The 24,876-nt window shown below is 40.5% G+C and overlaps 1 protein-coding gene across 2 annotated transcripts in view; it reads left to right on the top strand.

Annotated features, from left to right (window-relative positions):
* Positions 1-9,234: 9,234 nt before the first annotated feature.
* LOC140491946 (fibroblast growth factor 1-like) overlaps positions 9,235-24,876 on the top strand; it is a 53,722-nt gene continuing 38,080 nt past the window's right edge. Inside the window, exon 1 of one of the 2 annotated variants that reach the window (XM_072590444.1) lies at positions 9,235-9,349. The gene's annotated coding sequence lies outside the window, so the exon portion shown is untranslated. Of the gene's footprint in view, positions 9,350-23,612; positions 23,630-24,876 lie in introns of those variants that run through there. The other variant, XM_072590448.1, reaches the window with a different exon arrangement.

Here is a 24,876-nt window from a genome sequence, read left to right as displayed (position 1 = left end):
GTGAAGAGCAATGTATTAGCAGGTGCATTAAGAAGTCCTCTTGCATTTTTATCTTGCTTTCACAACCTTAGGATGCGGCAAGTACTTAACAGCCTTAAACTCCTTTTTTCATTAAGTGTTGGGATGTTTGTTTTGGGAATATGATTGCAGCAGAGAGTATGCAGAGGAGATTTACAAGGATTTTGCCTGAGCTGGACAGTTTCAGCTATGAAGAAGGAATGAGGTTGTTTTCCCTTGAGCAGAGGAGACTAGGGTGGAACATGATTGAGATGCATAAACTAATGAGGGACATTGATAGAGTAGAAGATAGGAAGAAACATTTTCTCCTTGGCAGAAGGATCTATGGCTAGGAGGGATTGATTTAAGGTAAGGAGGAGGAGGTTTAAAGATGTAAGGTAAAATCTGGAACTGGGAGCTGGAACTCGTTGCCTGTAAAAATAGAGGCAGGAAGCTGGAAGAACACAGCAAGCCAGGCAGCATCAGGAAGTGGAAAAGTCGAATTTCGGGTCTAACCCTTCTTCAGGACTGGTAAAGATGGTAGAGGCAGAAAACCTCATAACATTCAAGAAATCATGAGGGGCATGGATAGGGTAAATAGTGAAGGTCTTTTCCCTGGGGTGGGGGAGTCCATAACTAGAGGGCGTAGGTTTAGGGAAAGAGAGGAAAAATTTAAATGGGACCTAAGGTGCAACTTTTTTACACAGAGGGTGGTACATGTATGGCATGAGCTGCCAGAGGAAGTGGTGGAGGCTGGTACAATTACAGCATTTAAATAGCATCTGGATGGGTAAATGAATAGGAAGGGTTTGGAGGGAGATGGGCCAAGTGCTGGCAAATGGGATTAGATTAAGTTAGGATATCTGGTCGACATTGACCAGTTGGACTGAAGGATCTGCTTCCGTGCTGCACATCTCTATGACTCTAAACGTTTAGATGTGCACTTGTGATGTGAAAGCAAACAAGGCTATGGACCTATATACTGGCTTGCACCCAAACTCATTCATCCATCACAACTTTACGTTATGACTACACCAGCCACAATTAGACAACACCGTGCTTTTAACATTCTCACCTATATTCTCAAAACCTTTCAGGGCCACATCCTCTCCTTGTCTCTGTACTTTCCTCTATCCCACAACCTTCCAAGGTATCTGTGCTCTTTCACTTCTGACCTTTTGAGGTATCCCATGAATTGTAATCATTCCCATGCTTTCAAATATTGAGATCCTAAGCTGTGGAACATTGGCAGGGGAGTGGCTAGTTCTCCCAGTGCAGGATTTCTCTAGTTTGGTTTCACTGTCTTTCCTTTTAAAAACTGACCTCTTTGCCCAAGTTTCTGGTCACTTGCCCTTTTGTGGTTCTGTATCATATCTTATTTTCTCATTATATTTAAGAGCACAATATTGATATAGATTTGCTGTGGTCACACTCACTACCACTCCATGCAACATACAGATCTGAATTTGTATGTAGCAAATTAAGAATGTAATAATTACTATCGTCATTTGGTGTAACCAAAGCTCAGTTGCATTAATATTTAACGTATCATGCAGCAAAATACTCCAATAGATCCGTGTAGAGGATAATGATGATGGCTCCCATCTATTGTGGCTGAAAATGTGTTGCTGGAAAAGCGCAGCAGGTCAGGCAGCATCCAAGGAGCAAGAGAATTGACGTTTCTGGCATAAGCCCTTCTTCAGGAATCAGTCCTCACTTTTTCCCATCTATTGTGGGCAATGGTGAACTGTGTCCTGGATCTAAGCCACTTCTGGATTGAATATTTGTCATTCATGCTGTAGGGTTTATTTCCTGAGTGACAGACCTTTCCACGGCTGACACCAACATTAGCATTGGCCCAAGGTCGGCAAATGTTTTCACATTCCTTCTGGTGGCCTTTTTTTTCTGCGCCCCTGTCATTTCTTTTGTTCCCTGTGTAATATAATGAGAATGGAGATGGTAATATAGACATCTGAATGTAACAGAGACATCAGCGTTCATGTGCAACAGACTGAGGAAAGAATGGAATAGTCTGTATTACTGAGGGGATGTACTGATCGTGAACAAGATTATGTACAATCTCATAAATATGAGTTTCAGAGTCGACAGCAGTCATTCATGGCTCAGGAAAAATCATTACAGATTTGAAGTACCAGCAGAGTCAAGCATAATCTCATTCAGAGTTATTACCATGTGAGGTACTGACAGAGGCCTTTCAAGTCATGAGGTGATGGGGCAGAGCAGTCGAGTGAGTCAGCTGATATGTGTTTCAATATAGGTTCTTCAATGTTGAATGGGATAAAACACTTTGAAATTGGAACTGAATTCAGGCAGTCAAGCAGCACAGATGACAGCAATAAGAATTGAGTGCTGGTGAATTTCAGCATGTCTGGCAGCATTTATGGAGAGTGAAACAGAGTGAAATGTGCTTTTTTCAGAACTCTGATCTACAGCATCTACAATACTCAAGTTTTAGTTCAGAAGACACCAAATTGGCAGCAATTTCCACTGAACAGAAAAGCAGACCCAGTGTAAGGCAGGCTGCTGATTTTCCTTTCCCTCATTTGACTGATCTGATCTCCTCTCTGTCTAGGCTCAGATTTCAATATTGAACATTCACCTGAATTGATGGAGGGATCCTGGGATTTGCAAAACCAAGCCTGAATTTACAGGAGATGGTCCTTCCTGATGAAAGACTTATGCCCGAAATGTCAATATTCCTGCTCCTCAGATGCTGCCTGACCTACTGTGCTTTTCCAGCTCCACACTCTTGACTCTCATCTCCAGCAACTGCAGTCCTCACTTTCTCCTCGGAGATGGTTGCTGTTCACTTCAATTTCTTTCAGCAGGATCTGACTAGAGATTCATGACTTTGCAAAGCACAATCTGAATATAATAAGTTAAGTTTCAGAGACAACTGAATGCTGTTACAAACATAAAATTATGTAAGAATATGCAGCTTAAAATTCCATCTATTGGAAGAACGTTGAAGGAACAGAGAGAGCACTGGGCAATGTTCTTTATTAATGGATATAAGATGAGTAATTTAGGGGATATTAGGATGGTGAGATATGGTTTGGAAATTAGGGTGAAATGAGTGAATAGAAGTGAGCCTTTTAACTTGTCAACCTTGGGTTCAGTAATCTCCAGTTCTGTCAGCAGGCCCAACTCCAGGTTGTCCAGACATCAACTGGATGAAAATAGAGTCAATGGGAGCTGTCAGGTAGACAACATGATCTTAATCCAGGGAAATGCATCTGGCAGCTAGGACTTACTCTTCATTCCAGTTAAAGTCACAGCGCCAATGATGTCACCAGATTGCAATTTTGGAATGTTAATTTAGCTCCTACTTTTTTTGTCAGAACTCACCAATGGACTAATTTTTGTTTGTTAAGAATTGAAGGGGAAAATTTGGGAATGGGGTTGTGAGCCCTTCTTGTCCATGGTTGGTTGGAGGCAGAATGGTTTATAATTAAAGTCCAGCTGTTTTCAATGACCCGCGGCAGTTAGAGTTAATGAAGTTCTGAAGAAGAATCTAAACGTTAACACTGCTTCTATCTCCACAGATGCTGCCAGATTTGCTGAGTTCCTCCAGCATTCTCTGATTGTACTAGAATAAATGAAGGGCAGACATGAATTTATATCTCATCTTCTATGACCACAAGATATCCCAATGTACCTTTCAGACATTGAAGTACTTTCAAATTATCGATACTGGTGTAATATATGGATGGCAACAGCTAATGAGCACGCAAACACTGAAACAGCAATGTGATAATGATCAGGTTTTGTTGTATGTTATTTGAGAGATAAATTGAAATAACTGCACTGAGGCTGGTGTTCTGTCACCAAGTCGCCCTTTATTTCCATGTGTACAGTACACAGGCTCTGGCCAGTCAGCTCAGAGTCAGTCACCTGAACTGAGGAGATTCTAAAGTCCTGGTTATATGTATAGTTCTTTCTTCCATAAACTGAGAAGACTCTAAATCTCCTGTTTTTTTCTGAAAAAAATCACAAAAGAAAAAACAGTAAAGAAAACCAAAAAAAAACAAATGTCTTCCCTGAACAAGGGGAAAGAACAAGAAACTCTTCTCCTCCAAACCAACAGTAGCAGGAACACTCTGACTGTGGCCCAGCCAGCACAGAGTCTGTGCCCTAAACTGGGAAGACTCTAAACCTCCTGGTTATATCTTTTTTTCTTTTTTTTCATATTCCCTCACACTATTGCCCAACAGCAGAACCCCTTGTTATATTTTTTTCTTTTTTTTTCTTTTTTCTTTTCTTTTTTGTGAGATACAGTGAAAGACAACTGGTGTACAAACCTTTATTCAATTCTCACCATCAGGAAGAAAGGAAACAACCAAGTGGCCAGTGACAAGCAGTGCCCTTCACATCAAAGGGCAATGCTGTGTGATCAAAACAGTGAAAGGGAGGGCAGGGATTAAATCAAAATAGAGTTGGAGGCGGAAATAATACACTTCACACCCTGCGATGTCCACCTCTCCCTGAATAGCTCAAGGTGTCGGTGGACACTGCGTGCTCCTTCTCCAGAGACACCCAGGCTCTAACGTAACCGCGGAAGAGGGGCAGGCAGTCGGCTGTAACGACCACTCCATGGCCCGATGCCTGGACGTGTTTATGGCCAGTTTGGCCAGGCCCAGGAGCAGACCCACGGGGAGGTCTTCAGACCTGCCTTCCCCCCTCCGTACTGGGTGCCCGAAGATCAGGAGTGTGGGACTGAAGTGCAACCAAAAACAGAGGAGGAGGTTTTTGAGGAAATTAAAAAGGGAGTACAAGCGCCCACTCCCAATATCTACATGGTCCACAAACTCCACAGCACCACATTAAGCATATTGGGAATAAAAGTGGGCTCAAGACAGGTGCATAGATTTCGAATGAGGATAAATTCCAACATGAACTGGTTGTACAACACAAGCTCTTTCCTTGTTGTAACTTCCATGTAACTCTAGTTATGTGGTGGTAGTTCAGGGGAACATAAATTAGTGAACCAATATTTTAAACATTGTCTCAGAGATGCCATGGAGTTGTAGAAGACCAGATTTAAACAAGAAGAAAGGGCATGGATTGGGTAAAGAGAAATGTGAAACATTTCAGATTGGAAGCGTCACAGAATCACACAATTGTTATGGTGCACCTTCAGTCCACCAAGCCTCGATCAGTTCCATTACCTGGTGACAATCTTCTGCCTTTTTCCCATATCGCTGTCTCTAGATATTTTTAACCAGTCTGCTCAGTGATGTTATGACTCACCTCTGGAGCAAGTAGGACTTGGGCCTCATGTTTCAGAGGTAGGAACACTAGTTCTGTACCATGAGAGTTCTTAATCCACACTGCTTCTGTTGAAATAATCAATGCTGTCTTGAATGCCTCAACTAAACTTGCCTCCTCCTCACTTCCCGGCAATGCATTGCACACCTTCACTGTTCGCTGTGTGAAGATGTTTCTGTTCATCTCACACTTGCTTCATTTGTACACTACTTTAAATCTATGCCGTATTGTTTTTTTGCCTTTTGTGAGTAGGAAGCGTTTCTCCCTGCTAAAAACAATGACTGCAGATGCTGAAAACCAAATACTGGATTAGTGGTGCTGGAAGAACACAGCAGTTCAGGCAACTGCTGTGCTCTTCCAGCACCACTAATCCAGCATTTCTCCCTGTCTACTCTGTCAAGCTCACTCAAGATTTTGAAACACCTCACAAATCTCCTCTCAGCCTTCTCTCCATGAGAACAGACCCAACTTCTCCAGCTATCCCTCCTAAAGAGAAGAACGTTTCTGCAGGAGTCTCTGATTTCCATCATTTTGGAACAAGGTCAGTGAGAATTGGCTTCAACAGCCAACTTGGGCACCTTTGACCTGCCAATGAATTTATGGCTAGAGTCAAAAAAAAAACTGCAGATGCTGGATTCCAAAGTAGACAAGCAGGAGGCTGGAAGAACACAGCAAGCCAGGTATCATTAGGAGGTGGAGAAGTCAATGCTTCGGGTATACCCTTTGTCCACTCCTGGAAAAGCATTGACTTCTCCACCTCCTGATGCTGTCTGTCTTGCTGTGTTCTTCCAGCCTCCTGCTTGTCTACCAATGTGGCAGCAGATCATAAGAACTTTAGAAATAATTTTAGCTGAAGAGAAAGGAAATGAAAGCAGTGAGTGAAAATACTGAAGGGAAGAAAGGTTCCAGCAAAAAAAATTTGAAAGAGGAACTTGGCAAGCAAGGAAAGCAAATTGAATAGTATTATTGCTCACACAGAGGATGAAAAAGATGTAACTAGGGGGAAATTTCAAAGGCAATGATATTCATCAGGGTTTTCCCACATTACAATAGTGACTACATTTCAATGTCCTATTATTGGCTATAAAGTGTAATGGGATGTCTTGAGTGAAAGAAAGGCACTACAAAAATGCAGTTTGCTTTGCTTTTAGGTTTGCCCTAAAGATAAAGTGTGTGTGAAAGCTGAGAAGGAATGTGAAAATATTTCAGAATGTGCAAGCCTGCATTTTTATGTGTTTGAGTTTATGCCTGTGGGGCCATACTGTCTGTGAAAATTCAGCTGCGTTTTGCAAATGACTGAAATGTAATGCCAGTGTCAAATCACCAGATGGCAATGCTATATAATGGAAGAAATACAATTGGGCAAGTACGTGAACGATGATGATGAGTCAGCTGAAAACTGATGTGCATTGTGACGTTTAGCGTGATATTTTTCATAGACATTAGCAAACGTGACCCCTTTCCTATTTTATCAACAGTCAGCATTTTATCATATAGGAAAATGTCTTAACTCTTTAAAGAAAGAGTATTAGACTAAATTTGCCATCAAGACTGTGGATTCTTTTAACAGGTGACCAAATGCTTGGATAAAGGGGTAGGAGTCCCACATAGAAGCAGCTAAATATATTGACATAAACAGTACAAATCCTTTACTCTTTTTGGTATTTTTGCAAACGAGATGATCAGAAACAGTTGCACAATCAGGTGTTTAAAATATAGCTTTAATTTATATATATAGTAGCGCCTCAACTTACGAACTTAATCCGTTCCGGGACCCGGTTCACGAACCAAAAAGTTCGCGAACTGAATCAATTTTTCCCATTTGAAATTAATGTAATTCCAATTGATCCGTTTCGCCATGTCGTACTGCTTAGCGAGATCAGATACGCGAACACCATTCTCGTGTTTAGCTATTATTTCCTTCTTCGTTTCCACAGTAATACGTTTAGGCTTCTTAACACCACTATCACTACCACTTTTCACTTTCTTGGGAGCCCAAATGAGGGCTAATTTAATGCAAAAAACAAACTACAAGTGTGAGAATGCTTGGACGTAGCAACGAACGATGTTCACAGCGCACGCGCCAAAGACAAACTGAATGAGATCACGTGGGGCCCAAGAGCTTTTGAGTCCAAAGCGTATGTAGCAAAGCAGAACAATGAAACCACGTGGTTGCACACGGGCCTTTTGCGTTCGTACCTTCGTTCGTACCTTGAATTTCATACATACGCTGAAGCATAGTTTTACATACAATCTTGTTCGTAAACCGATTTGTTCGTGAACGGGGTCGTTCGTATGTCAAGTCTCTACTGTATATTATATATATGTAAATGAAATCATGGAATTCAAAATGTGTATACATTGATCGAGAGTTGATGGGTGCAAGCCAGAATTTGGAGTCAAAAGTGCACCCATTGTCTCAAAGTAATTTATGCTCAAATTTCATTAGGAGGCATCTAAATGAAAATTAATCAGAGTGAGCAATCAAATCCATACCACACATTCTGTTTTTAATTGAGTATGACACCATTCTTTACTCTGAATCACAATTTCCACTCCGGGACTTGAGCACAAAAATCAAGGTTGCCCAATGCAGAGCTAGGGGAGTATTGTAGTTGTTGGAGTACTGTAGTTGTTGGAGTATTGTAGTTATTGGAATATTGTAAAATATTCCATGTCATCATTCTGAAGAGCAGGGCCTTATCCCACAATGCATATCACAAAAACAGATGATTTGTTCATTATCACATTGGTATTTGCTGTTGCATTTCATACATTACAACAATCTTTGCACTTCAGAAGTAATTCATTGCCTGTAAATCACTTTGATACATCTAGTGAATGTATAAAGCACAATATAAATGTTGTTTTATTTTCTCTGTTAATCCAAAAGCACTAGGTATGCTTGTGTTAGAATCTGTAATCAGGGACATTTTATTGATGTGATTTATCCTGTGAAATATAGAATATATATACAAATATAGAATCATAGAATCCCAAAGAAACAATTTCTCCACGGCTACCCTCAGAGCTACAAACCCTCTATGAATCTTATATGTTCAATAAGGTCTCCTCCTATTTTCCTAAACTCAAACCTTTCTTCATAAGAAAGCCCCACAGTACATGGATCAACCTAGTGAATCTTCACTGGACTGCCTCCAATGTCACTAGCTTTCTTTTGATAAAGGAATCAAAAAGTTAACAATAATCTGGTGTGATCTGATTTGTGCCTTGTATTGTTTCAGCAAAACTTCTGTATTTTTATACTCCATTCCCTTTGAAAGAAAGGCCAATGTTCCATTTGCTAGTACCTGTTGATCTTCTACATTTGCATGTGGAAAGAAAGAAAATATTGGGCAGGCCTTAATGAAGCAAACTTTTCTTTCAGAAAGTGTTCAAAAGAACTTGCAATATGCAGAAAAAGTAATTATATAGAAACATAGCTGTGCAAGACTTAAAAATGGGGCCAGGTTTGTGGATGGTGATGCACTCGAGCAGAGGAATAGACAATTGAAGAGTACTTGGGAATATTTCACTTGAGGGTATTTGCACTCAAAATTCCACAACTCTTTCAGCAGCATCATTGACTAATGCCCCCTATTCCTCAATGCTAAGAGGGAGAACACTCAAGGCATTTGACTTGACATAACTTACTGGGAACAAAGCATCCAATTGGATGAGAATGGGAACAATACTCAAGCTGTCTCTGAAAGCCAGATTCTAACCATGTCACTGTTTGCTGAAACCACCAACATTTCATTTCACATCAAACAAAGGAATAACCGGGTCGCAATGGGAGCAGAGTGGTTAAAAAGCATTTGCTGCCTGTTCACGTGTCTGTTGTTTGCAGTATTGGGTCGTCCAGCCTTAACCTTGCAGTCTCGCAGGGACAGTCAGCTGAAGGATTAGAACTCTGACTGGGTATCAGCATTGGCAGTCGAGCTGAAGCAGCATTCACACAGACAACTTTTGTATTCAGACGTTGGTGGGGCCTCTGGTTCTGCGTGCGCTCCTCCTAACTGTGCTTTCCCGTACATTCCCAATACTCCAGCCTCCTAGAAAGGTAAGGTGAACAATTTTTTCAATAAATAAGTCTTGGGCGGTACCAGGACCACAAGAGTCCCGGAGGTGTCAGAATAGCAATCTATTTTGTAGGCCCATGCGGGTTATATTTCAGCAATCAACAGATTAAACCTACTCCTGCTTGGGTCTTTGAATCATTTATGTATGTAAGATAAAAACTGCATTGAGGGCGGTTGATTTATTGCACCAGATGAGTTTCATTCTATTCCAATTTGGACATTTGCTATTAACAGCAGTAATCTATCATTTAACTATTCGAGGTCAGTTGAAAAGCAGTGAAGACTTCAATTTCAAAATGCTTCATTTGTTATTTTTACAATAGATTGAAGGACATTTTTTAGACCATCTTGAAAAGATTAATAAGATTAAAAAGATCCCTGTTATAGCACGGTACACAATGATGAGCAATTATGTTGTGAAACGCTACAAAATTCAGAACTAAAGTCAGCTTTGAACAGGAGACATTTATAGTTAGGCTAACCACAAATCACCTAAATATTTTAGTCTGCTTGACAAAAATGTGCCATTTTTAAAAAATGGCTATGGGACATTGTCAAAATTCTCATTTCTATCCTACATCACAGAGCCTTTGCTTGGCTACAAGGGATGTGGGGGATGTTCCTTTCAGTACAGTTTACTTATGAAAAGAACAAGTCCATTCTCTGTTTTAAAACAGTGTCATATTTTCCCCATCTTAATTTTCTCCCTTCTTTCTTGAACATGGCAGAGGTAAAGTTAATTTGTTGATAATTCAACTACCTCTTGCATATCATTCCCAATGAATTCAATGAGTTCAATATTAACAATATTATATCTCATTCATTCATTCACAAGATGTTGGCATTGTTGGCTGGGGGCGGCATTCATTATCCATCCCAACTGGAACTTAAGTTGGTGAGTTGCCTAATTGAATTGCTGGAATCGATGTGTTGGGTATAGCTGCAATGCTGTTAGGAAGGGAGTTCGAACATTTTGACCCAATGACAGTGAATGAGCAGTGATGTAGTTCCAAATCAGGAATGAGAGTGATTTGGAGGGGAATTTTCAAGGGCTGGTGTTCCTATGCACCTGCTGCTCTTGCTTTTCCATATAGGTCGAAGTCATGGGTTTAGAGGATGCTGTTGAAGGAGCTTTTACAAGTTATTTCACAAATCACTAGTTTACATTGGTTGAGCAGGGAATGAATGATCAAAGTAGTTAATGAGGTGCCAATCAAACAGGCTGGTTTGTCTAGAATGATGTTGAGTTTTTTGTCAAGCATACTTGCAGCTGAACTCATCTAGACTATTCCTAACTTGTCTTGTAGATGGTGGACAGGATTTACGGAATCAGAATTCCTTACCTGAGAGTTCCTCACCTCTTACCTGCTGTTATTAATCACAATGTTTTTATGGCTGATCCAGTTCTGTTTCTTGTCAAGGACTTGCTTTACTCAAAGGCAAAATAGTCTCAAGTGTTTCACTGGAGTTCATTTTATCATCTGCAGTCCTCACTTTCTCCCTGCATTCTATAATTGTCAGCTGCTTTTCTGTGCTTCACATGGATGATCTGCCTTTTCACATGAGACTGGACAGGAAGTATTTAAGGCTTTTTGATCAAGCAGATCTCCACAGCAGAGCTTGAATCTATCATTGCCCAATATTCTGACACTTAGCAAAGGGACTAGTTCCTTTTGACAACTGTTAAATGTGGTTTCTGAGTAAAACACCACTGCCTTAATATTATGGTCTGGGTGTTGTTTATACTTTGGACTTTGTAACATTTACCATGAAAATGGGACAGATGTCTTGAAGGTTTTCAACAGCATAACTGTCTACACAATTTTAAGATCTCAGACTTACAAATTACATTGAACAAAGATACAATGACTGTAAGCAGGTTATTCCTATGATTATTTCTGCTACTGAAGGTGAGGCAGGTGCCTTTATATTGGAATGTCCTCATGGTGATGGCATCTAACTGCCTTTAGGGCACACTGCCAGTTTGTTCTGGGATCTATGCATTAATGCAACATACCACTATTCTCTTTTAAAAAGTGGGACCCTTTTCTAAGAAATGTACAAGGATACATACAGACAAATTCTCTACTCATTAAGGTCCCACTTGTGGATATATAACATGATCAGATGTAATCCTTATAGTTATCACAACTTGGTGATGTCACTGCACTCCATGCACTGCCTGCCATCATGAGCTGTGCGTTATTTATCGTAGGTGTGTGATGTCTTGCACTAACATAAAATCAGTATCCAATTCATTGTGTGATGGATGGTTGATTATATGCAGTTTGGATAAGACTTAGCTGTTGCTCATTACAATGCCATATAACCTAGAGTGGACATAATGTCATTGTATCTTGACACAAACTCATTTATGCATATGGCAATCTCAAATTCTTAAAATTGCCTTGGTTCAGGTTGAAATAACTGTCTGAGAACTCATTAAACTTCCTCTTGTGTGATTCTCTTCCTTCATTACAATGCATCATGTACATGTGTTCAAGTGGTGGAATGTGGGAAGGACAAACTGGTGGATCTTTCTTCATGAGAGCTATGATTGGACGTACCGGTGTTGGACTGGGGTGGACAAAGTTAGAAATCACACAACACCAGATAATAGTCCAACAGGTTTACTTTGAAGTCCAAGCTTTCGGAGCACTGCTCCCTCGTCAGGTGGAGGATCATAAAACTGGGGCAGGATCATAAAACACAGAATTATAGTAAAAGATCAAAATGTCACACAACTGATGTGATGCATTGAACAAACCTAGATTGCTGTTATGTCTTTAATCACTTAGAATGGGCTGCAGGTTTCGATTAACTAATATGTAAATCCCAGAGCTTCTTTCAAAGTCACATTCCTGAGACAAGTTAAGGTTTTATCAGTATAAAAAAAGTGACGTCTCAGCTCAGGCAATACATTAAAGGTATGAGGTTAGAGTCTGTCTATATTCTAACTTTGAATCAGACTGGTTCTATTTCCAAAGTAAGAATTTATAAAATGTCACATGGAGGAGACATTGGAGTGCAAGTTCATAGCTCCTTGAAAGTGGAGCCGCAGGTAGATAGGATAGTGAAGAATGTATTTAGTAGGCTTTCCTTTATTGGACAGAGTATTGAGTACAGGAGTTGGGTGGTCATTTTGCGGCTGTACAGGACATTGGTTAGGCCACTGTTGGAATATTGCATGCAGTTCTGGTCTCCTTCCTATTGGAAAGATGTTGTGAAACTTGAAAGTGTTCAGAAAAGATTTACAAGGATGTTGCCAGGATTGGAGTATTTGAGCTATAGGCTAGGGCTGTTTTCCCTGGAGCATCGGAGGCTGAAGATTAACCTTATAGAGATTTATAAAATCATGAGAGGCATGGATAGGATAAATAGATAAAGTATTTTCTGGGGGAGTCCAGAACTAGAGGGCATAGGTTTAGTGTGAGAGGGGAAAGATATAAAAGAGACATAAGGGGCAATGTTTTCACGCAGAGGGTGGTACGTACATGGAATGAGATGCCAGAGGAGGTGGTGGAGGCTGGTACAATTGCAACATTTAAAAGGCATTTTGATGGGTGTATGAATAGGAAGAGTTTGGAGGGATATGGGCCGGGTGCTGGCAGGTAGGACTAGATTGGGTTGGGATATCTGGTCAGCATGGACAGGTTGGTCCAATGGGTCTATTTCCGTGCTGTACATCTCTATGACTCTATGACTGACTGCCTACAGATTGTATGCTTTTTGAATAAAATAGAATGTATCTGCTAATGCAAATTCACCCCACAGACTTATATGTGCATATGCGGCATGTGTGCGTGTGCGTGTGCGTGTGTGTGTGTGTGTGTGTATGCAAGTGTGAATGAAAACACCTGTGAGAGAGTGTGCACGTGAGTGTGAGTGTGCTTGTAAGAGAGAGCATGTGTATTAGAGTGGGTCTGTGTGAGTGTGATCATGTTAAGAGTGTGTGTACGTGTGTTTGTGTGTGAGTGTGTGTATGTACAATTATATAGTGCAGTAGGGTCATCTGTAGTGTGACATGAACCCAAGGTCCTGGTTGAGGCCATCCTCATGGGTACTGAACTTGGCTATCAGCGTCTCTTCAGTGACTCTGCATTGTTGAATATCCCAAAGTTTGCCTTGGAGGACGGTCACCCAAAGATCCAAGGCCAAATGTCCCTGATCACTGAGGTGTTCCCTGACTGGGAGGGAACATCCCTGTCTGGTGATTGTTGCATGGTATCCATTTATCCATTGTCGTAGCATCTGCTTGGTCTCACCAATATACCATGGCTTGCACACAGCATATGAGATAGACAACGTTGGTCTCGTCACACATGTAACTGCCAGGGAACACTTCAGTGATCAGGGACATTCAGCTTCGGTTATTCGGGGTACCAGCCTCCAAAGCAAACTTTGGGATATGCAACAATGCAGAGTGGCCAAGCAGAGGCTGATAACCAAGTTTGGTATCCCATGAAGACGGCCTCACTGGAATCTTGGATTCATGTCACAATACAGGTAACCCCATTACACTATATACTCACACACACACTCACACATAAGCACACATACACATACATACATTCACACAGTCTTACACACAATCACACCCACACTCACACAGTCCCTCTCCCATACACACACACTCACACGCACACCCTCTCACAGCCATATACTCCATCACACTCGCACACACTTGATCAAGCATGCACATACTCTTACACATGCACACACACACTCACTCCTTCTCTACAACATATGAATAAACTTTGCATACATATATAGAAGTCTAAGGAGTGAATTTGCATTTGCAAATACATTCTATTTTGTTCAAAAAGAACACAATCTGTAGGCAATCAGACCATGTGGCATTTTATAAATTCTTACTTTGGAAATAGAACCAGTCTGATTCAAGGTTAGGATACAGACAGACTCTAACCTCACACCTTTAATGCATTGTCTGAGCTGAGATATCACCTTTTTTTTATATACCAATAAAACCTTAAATTGTCGCGGGACTATGACTTGAAAGAAGTTCTGAAATTTACATATTAATCAATCAAATCCTGCAACCCATTCTAAGTGATTAAAGACTCAACAGCAATCTAGGTTTGTTTAATACATTGCATTCAGTTGTATGATACTTTGATCTTTTATTAGAAATTCTATGTCCTATAATCTTGCCCCCTAGCTACCTGTTGAAGGAGCAGCACTCCAAAAGCTTGTACTTCCAAATAAACCTGTTGGACTATAATCTGGTGTTGTGCGATTTCTAATTTGATGAGAGCTGCCAGTGAAGGTAAACCCCTGCCTAGAGGAGTAGCACATGGATGTATCAGCCATCTAAAAATCTCGGCAATTCCCTTTGCACTTGATTATCATGGATTTCATTTCACAGTCAGTGCATTCTTTGAGACTGTTAGACTGAGGGCAGTGAGAAGTAGTATTACATCGATGCCCCAATTCCTGCATCTTCTGAAAGGACCCATGAGTGTTCTATAGATCATTGTCAGACCTAATTCGGTGAGGAACGCTACATATACTTAATATGGTGGTCAATGTTTCAACAGGTTTTGGACAAGTTATATCTTTGACTTGTTGCACAAAATTACATTTGGATGAATTAGTCACTGATCAGAGTGTAATTGTGTCTGTTTGATCATGGAAAAGATCAGTCACAATCTTGCACCATGACTCTGAAAGAATCCAGTTTGGAATGAGATATTGTTTCAATATCTTGATTGATGCCAGGACAATAGATGGACTCATATGACATCAGAAACACAGAAATAATGTAGCACAGAATCATACTAATCAAGCCAATCTCATAGTCTTTTTTCTGCATCCATGCGACCTACACTTATGTAATCCAGGATGACTTTATGTAGAGCTTGTTGAATTATGACTTGTTTCCCTTTAAAAATGACATTCCTGGAAAATCAAGTGCCTCATCTCTGAATGGGCAGAGGACCATGCCTGTTCATGGATCTGTTGAATGTGTCCAGGCCACCCACTGATGATCTCATTGAGCTGCTGAAGCTGCTTACCATCTGATGTGGTTTATTGAATCTGTTTTGCTCAACTGTGACTAAAATGAGCAATTTGATATTAAGTTTATCTTCCAACTCAGATCAATAATTCACTTGTAGGTCTAAAGTAATTTCATGTTCTTAGCAGGGTTTAGAAATTGACTAAGAGCTTTGGAAGCTATAATTTTAGAACCAGGTTTGTGTTGTACACCTAAATTGTACTCTGGATCTTCATAAATAACGATTTGCGTCATAGAGGTACTCTTGGATGACTTTTGACTGATCATTGTGGTTTGTGGTTACTATGGCCAATGAAACGTTTGTCTAATAGGGATGTGTGAAACTATTGTGTTCCAAAACCAGAGCAAGAGTTTCTTTTTCACTGTGGGAGAACTCTACCTGAGCCGTTGTGATGACCTTTGAACCAAATACAGTAATCTCGTCATCCTTTAATGCTCCAAAGCCTTTCTAGGTTCATTTACTACTAATGCAAAGCATCGGAGGATCACATATTTGCTGCATGATAAAGCATTTTTGTGAGATTGTTGGCAATCTTCCTATTGTATCTTCCGGAGTGCCCATGTGGGGAAGGTCCTGAAGAGGAGCAATCCGGTCAGCAATGGATAAAAAGTTGAAGAAACTGAGATATCTTGTGTAAGTTATCTTTATCTTGCATTGTAAACATTTTCTGCATATCTTCTACTTTGGTAGGATCAGATCAATATGAATTCATTGAATGGAAGAAATTGATTGGCTCGTGTTAACTCAGCATTTCTTTTCCTGTTGAGTATAAGACCATGTTTCCTTTCTACTGTCATGGGCTGAAGGAGGTTTGCGTCACATTCATGGTTAGATCTTCCAAGGACCACAATGTCATCTTTGATACAGAGACAATCCAGAAGATTCTCGATGATGTAATCCATATGTTGTAGGAACAAATCTTGGTAGGAGGATAATCCAAATTGTAATCTGAGAAAACAGTTTCTCCTGAAACGTGTTCTAAAAGTTATCAGCACCTGCAATAACAAAGAAAGATACATGAACCAATATTCATTCTTAGCATCAAGCTTGTAAAATGGCTTGACACACGTGTATTTTGGATTAAGTCCTTGCAAAGTAGGAATATTGTGTGGACTGTGCTTTAATGCATTGTTCTGCCATGTTGAATCTGAGCATACATGTATTTTTCAAGAAAGATGGCACTATATTAGTAATGGAATTACACCAAGCAGTACGATGCTCGACTTTGAAGATTAAGTTTGTACCAGGAATCCAGTTCCACCTTGTGCTTATCTATATGAATGTTGCCTACAAACTGGGATGTTGCTGGTTGGGAATCACCTTTCGTATGCAATACTGCATTGCTTTTACCGATAGTTACCAATAGAATCAACCCTGTGTTGGTCAATGATATGTCATGGATAGGCTGAACGTCACAGTTTGACATTTCTGGGGCTGCAATAAAGGCTTTTTACCTTATGGACTGTGACAAAATATAGATTCTTGCATACTGACTAATCAATAAATACTGGACCAACAATGTAAAAGCATTCAGGTATCCATCCTGGGAAGCCAAGTTGACATCTTAAGGTGGATAATGCCAATACATGGAATGTCCGACTGATTGTAATATTTAGCTTATTATGTGCACCATACTGTGGTAGTTTCATGAGTTCACCTCATGTAAGATGTATAAAGGGATGGTTTTCACATTAGGTCCAATGCCAATTTTGGTACATAATGCATACTGCCATTACTTTTGGGGTACATCATTTGGAAGGAAAGAAAGGTTTCCTATCCATGCCCCTCATGATTAACTAAACCTCTAAAATCACCCTTCAGCCTTTGACACTCTGGAGAAAACAACCCCAACCTATTCAGCCTCACCCTAAAGCTCTAATCTTCCAACCTGGCAATATCCTTGTGAATCTTTTCTGAAGCCTTTCAAGTTTCACAACATCCTTCCAAAAGGAACAAGATGAAAATTGTAAGCAATATTCCAAAAGTGCCCTAACCAATGCCCTGTACAGCCTCAACATGACCTCCCAACTCCTGTACTCAATATTCTGACCAATAAAGGAAAACATACCAAGTGTCTTCTTCACTATCCTATCTACCTGGGACTCTACTTTCAAGGAGCAATGAACCTGCATTCCAAGGTCTCTTTGTTCAGTAACACTCCCCAGGACCTTACCGTTAAGTGTATAAGTCCTACACTGATTTGTTTTCCCAAAATGCAGCACCTTGTATTTACTTAAATTAAACTCCATCTGCTGCTCCTCAGTCGATCATCTGATCAAGATCCCGTTGTAATCTGAGGTAACCTTCTTCACTGTCCCTCATTACACGTTACAACTACAAACTTACTAACTATACCTTCCATGTTCATATCCAAATCATTTATATACATGACGAAAAGTAGTGAACCCAGCATCAATCCTTGTGGCACTCCCCTGGTCACAGGCCTCCAGTTTGAAAAACAACCCTCTACCACCACCCTCTGTCTTCTACCTTAGATCCAATTCTGTATCCAAATGGCTAGTTCTCCATGTATTCCATGAGATCTAACCATGCAAACCAGTCTCCATGGTGAACCCTGTCAAATGCCTTACTGAAGTCCGTATAGATCATGTCCATCGCTCTGCCCTCATCAATCCTTTTTGTTACTTTTTCAAAAAACTCAATCAAGTTTGTGAGACATGATTCCCCACACACAAATCCATGCTGACTATCTCTAATCAGTCCTTGTCTTTCCAAATACATGTACATCCTGTCCCTCTGGATACCCTGTAACAATTTGCCCACGACTGACGTCAGGCTCACTGGTCTATAGTACCCTGGCTTGTCCTTACTACCTTTCTTAAATAATGGCACCACATTAGCAAACCTCCTGTCTTCTGGCACCTCACCTATCGATGATACAAATATCTCAGCAAGGGGCCCAGCAATCACTTCCCTAGCTTCCCATATAGTTCAAGGGTGTACTTGATCATGTCCTGGGGAATTATCCACCTTTATGTGTTTCAAGACATCCAATACTTCCTCCTCTGTAATATGGACATTTTTCAAGATGTCACCATCTATTTTCCCACATTCTACATCCTCCATGTCCTTCTCCACAGTAAACACTGATGTAAAATACTTGTTTAATATTTCCCCCATTTCCTGCGGCTCCAGACAACGACTGCTTTGCTGATCTTTGAGGAGCCCTATTCGCTCTCCAGTTACCTTTTTATCCTTAATGTATTTGTAAAAACCCTTTGGATTCTCCTTATCCCTATTTGCCAAAGCTATCTCATGTCCCCTTTTTGCCCTCCTGATTTCTCTCTTAAGTATACGCCTACTGCCTTTATACTCTTCTAAGGATTCGCTTGATTTCTCCTGTCTATATCTGACAAACGTTTCCTTCTTTTTCTTAACCAAACCCTCAATATCTCTAGTCATGCAGCATTCCCTACACCTACCAGCCTTTCCTTTCACTCTAACAGGAATATACTGTCTCTGGACTCTCATTATCACATTTCTGAAGGCTTCCCATTTTTCAGCTGTCCCTTTACCTGTAAACATCTGCGCCCAATCAGCTGTTGAAAGTTCTTGCCTAATACCATCAGAATTTACCTTCCTCCAATTTAGAACTTCAACTTTTAGATCTGGTCTATCCTTTTCCATCACAATTTCAAACTTAGTAGAATTATGGTCACTGGCTCCAAAATGCTCCCCCATTGACACTTCAGTCATCTGCCTTGCCTTATTTTCGAAGAGTAGGTCAAGTTTTGCACCTTCTCTAGAAGGTATGTGTACATACTGACTCAGAAAATTTTCTTATATACTCTTAACAAATTCCTCTCCAACTAAACCCTTAACACTATGGCAGTCCCAGTCAATGTCTGGAAAGTTAAAATCCCCTACCATAACCACCCTATTATTCTTACAAAATCTCCTTACAAATTTGTTTCTCAATTTCCTGCTGACTATTCGGAGTCTATAATATAATCCCAATAAGGTGATCATGCCTTTCTTATTTCTCAGTTCCACCCAAATAACTTCCCTGGACGTATTTCCGGGAATATCCTCCCTAAATACAGCTGTCCCTTATCAAAAATGCCACTCCCCCTCCTCTATTGCCTCCCTTTCTGTCCTTCCTGCATTGTTTGTATTCTGGATTATTAAGTTGCTAGTCCTGTTCATCCTTGAGCCACGTTTCTGTAATTGCTATGATATCCAAGTCCTATTTTCTTAACTATGCCCTGAGTTCATCTGCTTTCCCTCCATCTGCTCTCATCTGCTCTCCCCCCATCTCCCCTTTAAGAACATTCTGCACCCTTCCCTGAGACAACCTTGATCCTGGCACCAGGGAGGCATCACACCATTCTGTTTTCTCACTGCTGGCTGCAGAAACATCTGTCTGTGCCCTTGACTAGAGAGTTCCCTAACACAATTAATTTCTTGGAACATGACATACCCTCCATTACATTCGAGCCAGTCTAGATACCAGAAACTTGGCTGATCATGGTACATTCCCCTGAAAGTCTGCCACATCCTACATTTTTCAAAACAGCATACCTGTTTGAAATAGGGATAATCACAAAAGACATCTCTACTACCTGACTATCTCTCTTACCTTTCCTGGAGTTAACCCACCTATGTGACTGTATCTGTAGCTTTTATCCCTTCCTATAACTGCCATCATCACACCCCCAGCTCTTGTAAATTTGTCATTGCCTCTGTAGCTCCATCCAATCCATTCAATATGACAGGATTTGCAACCAATGACATTTATTGCAGATATCATCCTCAGTAATCCTTAAACTCTTCCAAAACTCCCACATCTGACACGAAGAGCATAACACTCCACTAAAGGCCATTTTGCTCCTTCCAATCTACAGACCCAGAAAATAGCACAGTCTTATTGCTCTACAAAACACTGCTCCAGGCTAACTTAATACTTACAGCTTATATTTTAAAAATTCAATCAAGAGACAGATCCCAATAAAAAAGTATAATCAATAAAAAAACCCCACTCTACTCACTATCGTTGATTTTTGGCAAGGCTATACTTAATACTACTTACTTATCTGTTTCTGTGCTGTGACCGCTCCCAAACAGCTCCTCCAACATAAGTTGCGAATTTTGCTGTTTGTTAAGGTTTCCTATACACACTCCAATGTTGAGCTATACATGAATTCAAACAGCAGAGTCAGGAACTGCACAGATTCACCGCTGTGTCAGTTAGCAGTGTAGCTTTCTTTCTCTCTCTCCCTTACAGACAATGTGCTCGCTGCCTTTGTCTGTCTTTCTCCCTTTTAAAAGTGCTGTTATTCTGAATTTTTTTTTCAATGTTCCGAAACAATTGCAACAGCATTTAAAACAGTAATTGCTGCTCCTGGAATTAGAGGAAATCACCTCCAGCACCGAAAATACCTCAAAAGAGGAGCAGCCTCTTGCAGCCAGAAATTTTTCCCATCCTCCATCTTGGATTACCCAAGTTGAGGTCAAAACATCAAATGCTTTTAAGAAGAGGATAGATACAGTTCTTCGGACAAAAGGGATCAAAGGGTATTGGTTAAAATGCTGAAATTCCCTTCCTAATGCCATATTGAGTCTACCTACAGCACATGGACTGCAGCAGTTCAAGAAGGCAGCTCACCACTTACACTAAGAATGAGCAAGAAATGCTGACCCAGCCAGCAACACCACCCACATCTCATGAGTGAATTTAAATAAAAGAGCAGGAACACGGTACAGAGTTGGGGGATCAGTCTTGATCAGATTTAATGGCAGAGGGGCTCAAAGGGCTCAATGACCTAGTCTTTTCTTTACGATAAAGCAATCATGCAAAATTTTGAAGTCAAAGACTTGGAGAAAGGTGGGGTAGGGGTAAATATAATTTTGTTATCTTCATAATTGGTAATGGGTTAACGATGGGGGAAAACGTTGGATTCGGTAATGGTCCATGTTCCACTGACTCCACGCATGCTACTGATGTCACAGACAGTGTGTGTATAGAGATAAGGACTCTAGCTTTTGGGGGCTAAATGTGTACTTTTACAAGTTCCCTAATCCTGGTAATTATGCTGACTGAATGTAGTTGTATTTATTGCTATCATGAAATAAACCTTCTTGTTATGTAAAAACAGAGTCTGTTCTGGAGATACTCTGTTATGGTCTGTCCTCTACCAATAATCATTGTACTATCTGCGCTTAGGCCCATGCCAAAAGAGGAATTGGTGGTAGACAATTACCTCAATCAAACCTCAACCAGAACCACATCTGCTCAATGTGGCATATAGCAAGAGCTGTCAGATGTGATCATCTGCAAAAGCACCGCATGATCAGCAAGCACTTGCATCCCACACAGTCTCCAAGGGAACCAAGAATATTGCTGGAGATTGATGCTGTGGGTGTAAGAAACTTGGAGGTCTAGGGGAGATGGGGAGAAGTAGGAGTTGAAAGAAAACTGTAAGTGTCTCACAAGGCTAATAATTTGTGGGAAGAATGAACTTGGGAAGTTTGTGGAATAATACTAGCTTAGTAGTAGCTATATTACTAGTTATTACTAACAATAGCGAGTGGGAAAGGTAGGGACACCATTGCTACGCCACTAGAGAGCTGAAGCCTTGCTATATTATGCTTCAACTTATTATCTGCAGGCAATAAATGATAACAGTTTCCATTTGTCTTGTGTTGATCCCTGTTGATCCTCCTAAAAGCTCCTACCAATCTTTCTACATGTATCTTCTACATAAAGCGCTGTATCAACTTGCCCAAACTCTTTCAACAGAATTCTCCAAACCCACAATCAACCACTTAAAAGGGCAAGAACAGCAAATGCAAGTAAACATTACCACCGGCATATGATCACTTCAAACCACATGCTACCCATCCATCCATACCACCACTCCTTCACTGATCACCAGATTAAAATCCTGGAATTTCCACTCCAATCCTGCACTCAACATCACTGTGAGTGTATCTCCATTACAATGGCTCAAGAAGTTGGATGGCCACCACTACCTCATCAATGATTAGACATAGGCAATAAATGCTGGCTTGTCTAGTAATGCTCCTACCTTAATGTTTTTTAAACCTTGTAAACACAAGCCAAAACATTTCTCAATAACAGAAGAATGAGAATGGGAGGAGATCTCTGTGAAGCACACAAGATTTTGAAGCAGTTTCACAGGCTAAGCCCTGATAGGTTGTCTCCCTGTCTGGGGAATGTAACACAACTAAGTCTCCAATAATGGGCGGCATCATGGCTCGGTGGTTAGCACTGCTGCCTCATAGTGCCAGGGACCTAGGTTCAATTCCAGCCTCAGATGACAGTCTGTGTGAAGTTTGCACATTCTCCCTGTGTCTGTGCAGGCTTGCTCTGTTTTTTTCCCACAATCCAAAGATGTGCAGGCCAGGTGAATTGGCCATGCTAAATTGCCCATCGTGTTAGGTGCATGAGTCAGGGGTAAATATAGAGGAGGGAATGGGTCCAGGTGGGTTACACTTTGGAGGGTCGGTGTGGACTTGTTGGGCTGAAGGGCCTGTTTCCATACTGTGGGAAATCTAATCATAAGGTTGGTGGGGCTGGTCAGTCATTATTACTGAAATCAGGAGAACCTTCTTCAGTTGGAGGTTGTAGATATTGGGATTCTGCATCAGAAGGGGTTGTGAATAAACAGAAAACAAAGAGAACACATTTTCGGGTATTGCTATAAAACCCCATTTGTATCAGTAACATTGCAACCAGTCACCTCAGAACTGCAGCGAGTCAGTATATTGAAGATATGTCCATTAACATATCATGAAGTATGAATGCTGAATACAACAAGAGTACTGCAACTGATCTCATCACCCTGGACATTCACAACGTACACACTGAAAGGGACACAGCATAGAGTAATGTATTATTTCCACTTCTGATCCCACTTGCTGTCCAAGCACATTATTTGTGAGGAATAAACAAGAGGTCACAAAACTAGAAGGGTAATCAATGCCCATGGGATCACAGCCTGAAAGGAACAGGATGAGATCAAGAAAGGGGAATAACATTATACAAAATACTGGTTAACAACCCATCAAAAATGGATTTTAGAGTTTTATTGAGGAATGCTGCCACCTAGTGGTGTAAGTTAAAAAGCAAAACACTGCATACTTTGATCTTTGAACTTTGAGCAAAAAGGATGCTCATGGGATACTCAATGGAATGCAACAAATAGAGAGCATGGAATTCTGATGCACAGTACTTGCAAGGTAATGTGTTACACCCATGTTATATTCTTGAAAGGTATTTTAAAGTAAGTCCATATACATTAGTTCAATCAGTACCCTCCTTTTTCAAGCTGAATAATGCTCTATACTGAATGTTCAGTGGCTTATGATTCTAACTCACATATTGGCTAAAACACGTGAATCTTTACTTCAATTCATATTACCATATTATTGTGGTTTACAATGACGCCAAACTGGAAGCAGCAGCAAAAGCTTGCATTTATATAGACGCTTAATCTTAGAAAACCATAGTAAGATTGTTCACAAAGGTATTTTATTTTTAATTAATGCAGGAATAAAGAGGGGGGTATCAGGAAGAACACTTAGTCAATGAGTTGACATTGAAGCAAGGTCTTACAGGAGAATATGGCATAGAAATACAAATGAAGAGGGAAGGTTTAATTATTGAAACCTCAACAGCTCAAGAAATAGACATACACTGTAATTTACAAGGGCCAGTGTCAATGGAATTGAGAAATTTAGGACTGAAGGAGGAGACAAAAATAGGAAGGGGTGAAAACATTGAAGTGTAGAAGGGATCATGACTCAAAGTATATCAGAACATAATCAATGGGCAATGATCAAGCTGGACCTATTGTAGGGTAGGGATATTGGCAGCAGAGGTCTGAATGAGCTCAAGTTAATGGAGGATGGACTTTACGAAGTTTGCAAAGTGATGATTAGACAGATATAATCTGAAGTTGGCAAAGGGTTGCATGAAGGTTTCAGCAGATGAGGAACTGAGGCAAGGGTGGCAATGAATGATGGTTAGTGAGGGCAGAGGAATCTAGGGCAAATCTTTTGGGAAGGGGTTAATGTTAGCAGTTTGGAAAAAGGGTCGGAATGTGCAAAAATAGCTAGGATGGAGTTCATAACGAGAAGTTAGATAAGGGTTACGTGCAAACAGACTCAAAACAGCAGGCAGTGAGCTTGGAAGGAGGTGAAAAAAATACTAGCGAGATAGAGCAGTACTATTAAAGAATTGAACTATTAAACCATTAAAGAATGAACAAACCTGATCAGTTTTACTTGTGTGTTCAGAACAACTCAGTAACTGCAAGGTGAGCCCTTGGGCTTCTGAGACCAACTAAAGGAAAGGAAAAATTAAATATAACAGAAATTGTTTTCCCACAGTTGGAAATTGTTGACCCACAGAATTATAGCAAGGGTGGCAATGAATGATGGTTAGTGAGGGCAGAGGAATCTAGGGCAAATCTTTTGGGAAGTGG

Source organism: Chiloscyllium punctatum, chromosome 20 (assembly GCF_047496795.1).
Source record: "Chiloscyllium punctatum isolate Juve2018m chromosome 20, sChiPun1.3, whole genome shotgun sequence".
Taxonomy (NCBI): domain Eukaryota; kingdom Metazoa; phylum Chordata; class Chondrichthyes; order Orectolobiformes; family Hemiscylliidae; genus Chiloscyllium; species Chiloscyllium punctatum.
The sequence above is the reverse complement of the archived record's forward strand: the minus strand, read 5'-3'. Positions and strand labels throughout refer to the sequence as shown.